Here is a 9,338-nt window from a genome sequence, read left to right on the forward strand (position 1 = left end):
GTGCAAACACGACTAGTTTCTCCATCAGGAATGAGATGAGAAGTAAAGGATGAAAGATGCTCTGTCTTACAGATGACAAATAAATGACAGCACACACACACACACACACATACTGATACACTCATGGACCCTCATATACACTTGCGCAAAAGACACACGCACACAAGCAAGTAAGAATGCAAATACACACTCCAGAAATTTGTTTGAAAAGTGACACTTTTCACACAGTCATTACACCGCTCACGGCTGTCATGTTAGTGTTTCTCATCAGTACGCCACAAAGACAAAAAGTGTGTTCACACACGCACACGCACACAAGTACCACAGCAGGCTGACAAATGTGCAAAAACCGAGAACAGAACAGCAAACGCACAGTCGGGGAGCAACAATAACCTTGTGTGTTTCGACAAAACAAAGTGCCTTTTTTAGTTGTGATGAAGCTCCAGCAGCAAGCGCTAATGAATACAAACACTGATGTGAGTGATACGAGGATTGTATGTTCATATGGAGTAATATTAGCATCAACTCTCAGATTTATTCACCCTGGGGACTGAGACACCACCAGCATTAATATGGCGGGTTTTAGTGTAAATATCATATGTGACAACAGTTTACCTCCAAACATCTTTTTCAGAACATGAAGGATTTCCGTTTTGTTAAAAGTTCAACGACATTTCAGGACTAATTAGTGCACAAGGATATTCTTTCCTTGAGTGGTTTTGTATCATTAAAAAGTTAATTCAACTTAAATCATTGTATCACTGGTGAGCTCAGTAAATAATCTTAACACAGAATTTAGTGTCTAACACCATTATTAATAAAAATATATAATCATCTTTTGAATAAAACCCACTGTAAAAACAAAACAAAACTGGCCCATAACTTTATGATTTTAAAATGTCTTTCCGTTTTTTATGTGCAAGTTGCAACACACAAAAGCTCCGGCCGCAATGGAAAAACACAGAATCATAAGAAAGATTCATCTCTTGCTGGCTTCAATTTCCCTTCTTGAGCAATTGTGCCCTTTCTGATGGAGAAGGAAGCTGAAAGAAAGTGGGCATATGTGTGTATCCACTTTCAGTCTCTGATAATAAGCTCTCTGCTTCTTCTATCCCTCGCCTTTGCACCAAATACCAAAGTGCAGTGCTGCATTTTTCAATATGAAAAAACAGGGCAGAAATCAGAGCAATGTTGTTCCGTAAGTTTCTACACATATTTCCGAACTAATCCCTTTACTTTTTTAATTTGACGACTGACTTTTCATTTAGATTTTCTGTACCTGCAAATATCAGATTGAGATGCTTTAACTCATAATGTATTGATTATATTTTAAATGCTCTAATATTACATTTTAAGAGTATTTCGGTCTGCTGAAAAAGGTGAACGAAAGAGCCATACTGCCCCCTGTTGTGTCAAACAGATCATGGCACCATATGTCTTTCAACACAGTCAACTCTCAGATAAAGATTCCGAGACAATTATTTTAATGACATGGCCAGGAGAGATTTATTCAATATGACAAGAACGTATGTAAATTGTATCTTATAAAATCTTTAAAAAATGCTAATGTGAATATGAATGTAACAGCTGTCGAATAAATGTAGCTGATCATAAAAAGGAAATACTCAAACAAATAACCTCCAAATTGTGTTTAAGTAGAGAACCTGAGTAGTTGTACTTACTGGGGAGTTAAATTACTGTACAACAAGCAGGGCTGTGATGTACAACCCAAGATTTCTCAATACTTTCTTTCTCTCTGCAACATGTTTCCAAACTTGGCCAGCTCACTTTCTCCTGTAGCAGCTGATGGAGAGAGAGCTTCGTACAGAAGGACGTACAGATGAAAAACCTCACAAACCTGTGACCGATGAGCCATAATGACAGAGATGCGAATGGAGAGATTGATGGCCGGTTGAGAGAACATAGAGGCTAGAAGGAGAAAGATGGGTAAGAAAAGTTAACGCTGGCAGCAAAAGTGAGTGAGAGGTTGAAAGAGGAGGATGAAGAAGTAGAGGAAAGGTTCATCTCTCTGCCCCTTTTCCTCTCGATCCCCTTCCCTCCGTCTTTCCCTCTTGGCCAGTTGACAACTCAGTAGGAGTCGGCCTACCATCTGTCTATTTGAGAGGAGTGAGCAGCCCTCCACCTACTTCTCCTCCTCCTCCTCCTCCTCACTTCCCTCCTTATCTCCCTTCATCACTCCTCTCCCTCCTCCGCCTCCTCCTCCTCCTCCTCATGCAACTCTTCATTCTGACAGCATGTGAGCGAAAGAAAACCAGACAGAGCCAATTGACAGACAGGATACTAATAAGCTAATATGCTAATCCTGCTTTGCACTTGTATGCTATCTGTGCTGTATAATGTATGTGTGTGTGCATGCTTATGCGCCTGCATTTTGTGTGTGTGTGTGTGTGTGTGGCAAGGCCTAGCCCCTGGGTAATAAAACAATACAAAGAGAGCTTTAGGCCTGCTGGGCCCGCAACAGCACTTGAATACCAAATCAGCCAGCAGAGATCACTGGGGGAAAAGTGCAGCGTGTGTGTGTGTGTGTGTGTGTGTGTGTGTGTGTGTGTGTGTGTGTGTGTGTGTGTGTGTGTGTGTGTGTGTGTGTGTGTGTGTGTGTGTGTGTGTGTGTGTGTGTGTGTGTGCGTGCGTGATTGTCAGTGTGAGTGTCTGCAGGAGTGAGACGGAAAGCATGAAGCGGCCTTGTTTTTCCATTGGTGGCCGTTGTTTGGTAACTCCCGCTTCTAAAAGTAGGAGAGCAAGTTCGCAACAGTAGGGCCCAGATGGATGAATTTCTAAAAAGAAAAGAGAGGGAAAGAGACTGATGATGATGGGGGCTGGGGGCATGAAAAAAGCTATCAAGAGCAGGGATTTATAAAAAGATATAGAGCGCACAGCGCCGTAGAGGAGGCTGTACAGTTAAAACGTTATTTCTAGCAGTTTCACTTCTCTGTTGGCCGACACACACATGTTTCATCGAACACACCCATCGCTTCCCCAACCCCCCCCCCCCCCCCCAACCCCTTTCTCACCCATGTCTGTCAGCCAGCCCTTGCCTTAATGGACCATACACACAATTACAGCTGATTAATACACCACTTAACATTATGACCCCGCTCATGCAACACACACACGGACGCACACACACACCACTTAACATTCTGGCCTTGCGCGGGTATCGTTGGCTTTTCAGGTACCCAGCATGCTGCAGCGAGCTCCAGGGCAGCCCCGCTGAGACCACTGCTGTCTGAAGAGCACAGTCAAAGTGTGTGTGTGTGTGTGTGTGTGTGTGTGTGTGTGTGTGTGTGTGTGTGTGTGTGTGTGTGTGTGTGTGTGTGTGCGTGTGTGTGTGTGTGTGTGTGTGTGTGTGTGTGTGTGTTTGTGTGTGATGAGAAGAGATGAGAACACGCCGGTGCCAGCTCCCTAAGGGACGACCATCCAGTCCAAGTCCTCAGGGAGCCTGGACACTTTAGGAATGGCACTACAGTGGGGCATCGTCGCAGCCAAGGGGCCCAGAGGGATGAAGGGAGAGAGGGAGAGGGAGAGAAGGGCGGTCGATTGTGCAGCAGTGGGGTCCAATTATCATCAAGGGCCCCAAAGGGAGGATGGACTGCTGTGTGTGAAAGGTGTAATAAAGAAGGTAGATATCGCTATCAAACATGAACTTGTCTAAAACGGAACTGCAGTCAAACTAATCACTTTCTACACATGTATAATATCATTTCATTCTAAGAGGAGAGGGATAGGACAGAGGAAGGAGAGGACATTTCACATTGATATGAATCAACACTACAATGTACAGAATGTTGCTTATAAGCTGAAGGAATAAGACCTGGTTAGAAGAAGAAGAAAGAAATAGGAAAAACCTCATCTTTGGGCTCGAAATACTGAATGAGTAATTTATAAACAATGTAACCAGGGCTGTCAACATGAACGTTAATCTATGCGATTAATGTGGCCGAGTACGATCGATAAAATGTTTTATCGCAGTTAGCGCAACTTTGTTTTCTTCTGTTGTGCGTTGACCGCGTGCCTGCAATCGGTTAGATCGGAGAGAACGAGACGGAAGTTGAAGGTAGAGAGACATTTCGGCATTGGAAGTAAAATAAAACAGAAGACCTGCGCAGAGGAATGAATGTAAGTTAGACAGACAGTAAGCTGCACACTCTGCAGTCCGAGAACCAAGCAGAACTTTATTTCACCACAAACTGGTTAAATTTCGTAATCTAAAAATCTAAATACCTAAACCACTACTTTGGTAAGACGTCAGCTGCGAGCAAAAGGGATGAAAGCACCACAAGCTACTGAGGGAGTTAAATGATATAAAGAGAGAGAGAAAAGTTGGACACATTATAGAGATAAAAGGTTTGAATGTGGCACAAAGGTAGCAGGAAGGGAGTTGCAGATCAAGGTGAGAGGATCACAAGGGAGAGGCAGGGATTGTGTGACAGTTGAGGCTGGAGGCAGGTTGTGAGTCAGAAATACTAATCAGAGGAGAAACATAGAGACGGTATTAATTATATTCAGGGCCCCGACGTGAAAAGACTGCAGGCCTGATGTGCTCATGATGAAGACGTGAACATGCACATCATACAAAACCCGAGAGGGTTCCCTGGTGCTGGAGAGCTGCGATGATGCGACAGCTCAGTCCCACGGCTTGTGTTTGAAGAAAAGAGTTGAAGAATGCATGAGGTTTACTCTGTGCACGTTGGTCGTTTTTAGTTTTCCTTTCTGACCCTTGTCGGCTGCGGGGGGGTCAGGGTTTACAACTTTCTCTCTGCCGATTCGTTTTGACGGAAAGATCATGTGATCAGATCATGGTAGGAAAATAATAATAATAATAATATAAATCTTTTTTCAATGTTTCTCTATATTTTAAAAAACGTTTTATTTTATTTTTTCGAATCTGTATACATATCAAGGCTATTAACATACGTTAAATACATTACGCTCTTACAGTGGTGTTATGATTAAAAGTACTTTCAAAAGTGAAAGTACAGTGGACCAATTGCACAATTCAACAAAAGAGTGTTATTCATGTTATATGAACATTTTTTATCAGAACTGAAGCATTAACTTAATGTGTCAAGCAACCAGTTACCTCATCTGAATGCAGTAAAGTGGTTCGCTCTCTGTTATAGTCAAGTATATTGTAAAATTACCTCAAAACTATTTGAATTTCCAGTTCCAGAACTAACTTACATTCATCACTGTAGTCTCTCTTGGTGATTTGGTGCTTGCAGCAAAATTTAAACTTATATTGACAGATGTTTCAGGCCAAACCGAGGTTTATTTACCATTATAATGACTCGCTCTCGATCAGAATGCTGGATTTCATCTACCCGTAAATATAACAAACAATAACATTGCCAGGCAACATGATCCAGACAGCAAATACATTTCACCGCAAAATGAAAGTTTCTACAAAGTAAAGAAAGAACAATATGGAGGTTTATTACAACTCATGTGGTAGACAAAGTTGATGTGTCCTTCTCCACTAAGTGTTGAAAATGTGTGGAGCCCACTAATGATGAATACGGACCCTATTGTGATTGGTACATTAATCATCTCGCCTATTTAGTAATGCACAATTGATGTGTGGGTTCAGCTGAGTTCCCACAAACAAACGCAGTGAATGAGCGAGGCAGAGAGATCAATATCCAACATTAACACTGGATAGTCTTTCATGTTATTCTCATCTGCAAAACACAAACACACTGTTTATTTCCATTTCCGCAACCCTCGTTCTCTCATGTTTGATATTTTTCGGTGTAGCTTTCTCACCCCCCCAACACACACTCACACAAACACACACACACACACACACAAACAGACACACACACACACACACACACACACACAAACAGACACACACACACACACACACACACACACACACGCGCACACACACGCCACTCTGCCCTTTCTTTTCTCCCTCTCTCTGGCTGTGTCAGCAGCAGCACCAGCGCTACTTGGGTCTTTGTGTCTCCTTCACATCGTCTTGTTAAAAATTAAAGTGATTCTACTTCCCTCCATCTTTCTCTGTCTTTAATGCTAATCTGTTCCCTGTTGGACCGGTATGCAGATGAGACGCAAATACTGCAGAGCCTGATGAATAGTGATGAGGGTACAACACACACACACACACACACACACACCTGAGCAGCCTTGGAATGCCCTGTGGTTTACCTGTCTGTCTGTCAATCAAACCGGTGACCGAGTGAACGCAGGTTTGTGTGTCTTTGTGTGTTTGTCCCGTAAATCGAGTTCTTGTATAAAAAATTTGAGTTTATCTAAAAAGTCTGTAATTGTTTATTATGGTTTTAGAACAATGGTCTTTGTTCTATAATTTTTCTTTATTTCTTACACGCATTTTTCCACTCTGACATCACATTTTCAAAACAGTTAACACACAAGTTAAAAGAGAATCTCACTGGCCAAAATGACAAATTTGTTTTGCAAAAGGATCTATCACCCACAAAACATTAAAAACATGCAACCAAAGCAAATATTTCCATGAAACACCACAACTTGTGGTCAAATGTATTATATTCTGCTAAGCAATCATTGCCAATGGGCCAAAAAATTCAAAATACGACCATCAATACGAAATTTTTCAAACCAAAATGCTGCGGAAACTACCAAAGGAATATTCTGGGTGGAAATCCCCCACCCCCCACCCCTCATTCCTTACATGGCGTATCCGTCCCTGGCAGTCCTCTGCACCTGTGGCCAGGCCACAGAATTCACTGCCTCCAGGAGGGACATCGGCTCATACACCTCCAAGCAGAGAAGAACTCCTCGATCGGGTTCAGAAAAGGAGAGTATGCAGGGAGCAGTTGCATCATCATACGAGACTGTGCCGCAAACCACGTATTCACAAGGCGAAAGTGTTGGAAGGCCACAATGTCCCAAATGATGACATACACAGTCATTCCAGGCCTCAGCAGCTCTTACTCTACGGGGGGAAACCGGTCGTTCATTCACTGCATCCCGAAATGAAAAGGCGTTCTGTATTGTGTGGGCCAATAATTTCTGTGCGCTGAAGGACCCCATCATTGGAGATGGCAGCGCACATGCTGATATTGGCACCTCGATGACCTGGCACTGTAACAGTGGCCCTCTGCCCAGTGATGTTCCTCCCGCGTCTCCTCACTTTACAGAGGTTGAAGCCGGGTTCATCCACCAAAATGAATTTGTCAGAATTTGAATTTCAGCTTATTCTCTAAGAAAAAGAGCAATTTCCTAAAGCAAAATATTCCCGTCACATGTAACTGTATGGTAAAACAATGTATTACAACAAAGATCTGTACCTGCACATACTGGCATCTTGTCTTTATTAACAATGTCAGAGTTTCTTTGGACTGGAATCTTGTCCAGCTGCTTCATTCTGACATGGTTTTATTTAAGGATTCTTTCAAAAGTTGCCAAACTCACACAGTTTATATTTCTAAATGCTCCCTGATCTGCGATTACTGCTGCCTGGATTTCACGCAGTCTGACTTCATTGTTTTCCACGACCAGTAAAAAGTAATACAAATCTGATGAGTGTTGATTTGAGCACAAACATTGCAAGCTAGATGTTTACATATGCTTGTTAATCAGTTTTTATAAAGACATGTCACCGCCAAACTATGATATGTTGCCTTATAAATTTCTCCTTGAATGTTTAACTGGGGAGGGGAGGGGTTCCTTTATATCCCCTTGGGAGATGTATAGTTTCCTGCATGAGTGACCCGGATGTGAATCAGGTCTTTCACAGACATAGAGAGACAGGAAACAGAAATAAGAGAACCCCCTCCAGGGTCAACATCTGGCACAATTTGAATCCATGTTATGACAGTTTTATATTGTGTGAAAAAAAATTGAAAGAACTAAACACAAACTAAAGGCCGGATATATGTTATGACAGCTAACTAAACATATCAGATGTATGCAATGAGTCGAAATAATGCCATTATAAGGACACGGTCAGTAACCTTATGTGCTCTGGGATAGATGAAGCTATGAGTTTACGGAAAATACTCTGGAGGTGCTGGAAAAGTGTGTTGCTTGTATTCGCCCCATAGAAAAAGATGCAGAGAAATGAAATTTGAAAAACAGAGCTTCAGTTGAAAAAGTTTAACCCGACCGAAAATGTTTCAACACAACGTGACATCACCACTCAAGCCGTTGCATTGGCTTATTAAATAAATGCAAGACAACATTCCTGGTAGATTACCTTCTGAGGTGAACTGCGTATTTCTAATATTCACCTTGCAATTTTCGAAAGATAAAATTGTTACCAGTAGTTTCCACAATCGCAATCATTAGAACGTGGCCCCCTCAATGGGGTAATGGGCTGATCTGAGACAAGGCTGTTTTCAGCTCTGTGAGGCCGTAGACCCGTTGACGGTGCTCAATAAAAGAGTTCAGGGGGGATTATGTCTTTGCCAAACTTTATGGTAATTTATTCAACATTTCAAAAAACGTTAACTTCATGGTGGCACTAAAGGAAGACACGGATCACCAAAGGTTATTAAGATCTCTCGGGATTCATTGTTTATGAAAGATCAATTTCTGAGGCGATCCATTCAGTAGATGATGAGATATTTTACAATTAAAAACTTGTAACTGCTGCCGGGGCTTTGGGAAAAGTAAGTACCATCAGTGATATAAAATATTTCAAAGCAATCCATCAAATAATTGTATTATTGAATGTCAGTCTGGAGAAACATAGTGGCCGAACCAGCGAGCAGTGCCGTTCATAAAGCCACGTGAAGCGTGGCTAAAAACAAAAGATAGCCTTGAACATTTTGCCGAGCAATGATATAGCTCTCTTTATTCAGATAGAATGAAGTACAAGATCCGCCTCCGCCTACAAACAAGCAATAAATTACTTTGATAATAATAATTTAATAACATCACTAAAAATATGAAATAAAAAACACTTAAATCTTACAGTAACAGTTTTAAATAAGGAAAACATCAAGGTATGATTTGAAAATTAAATTGTAGGAACCCAAAATAAAAGATGCAATCCAGTAAATAATTCCAGATAAATACATAAATTAAACTCAGTTAAACACCAGACTAAAAGGCAGGTCTTAAGTTTGCTTTTGAAAATACCAAAAGTCTTCTCAATATCCTTTAAATGCACCAGAGCTCATTATACGGGTTATGTGACCTCTGCAGTCACACATGACAGTGATGAGAGACTCGACTGGACTTTCCAAGCACAGCGCACACGTCTCCCTGGTGAATCAGGTGAGGCGAGTGTGACAGTCTCCTTGTTCACAGGCCTTGTTGCCCAACATTACCCGTGTTTGTCTGCTTAATTATTAATTCAGTTCAACGTT

The sequence above is a fragment of the Gasterosteus aculeatus genome, chromosome 7, assembly GCF_964276395.1.
Source record: "Gasterosteus aculeatus chromosome 7, fGasAcu3.hap1.1, whole genome shotgun sequence".
Lineage (NCBI taxonomy): Eukaryota > Metazoa > Chordata > Actinopteri > Perciformes > Gasterosteidae > Gasterosteus > Gasterosteus aculeatus.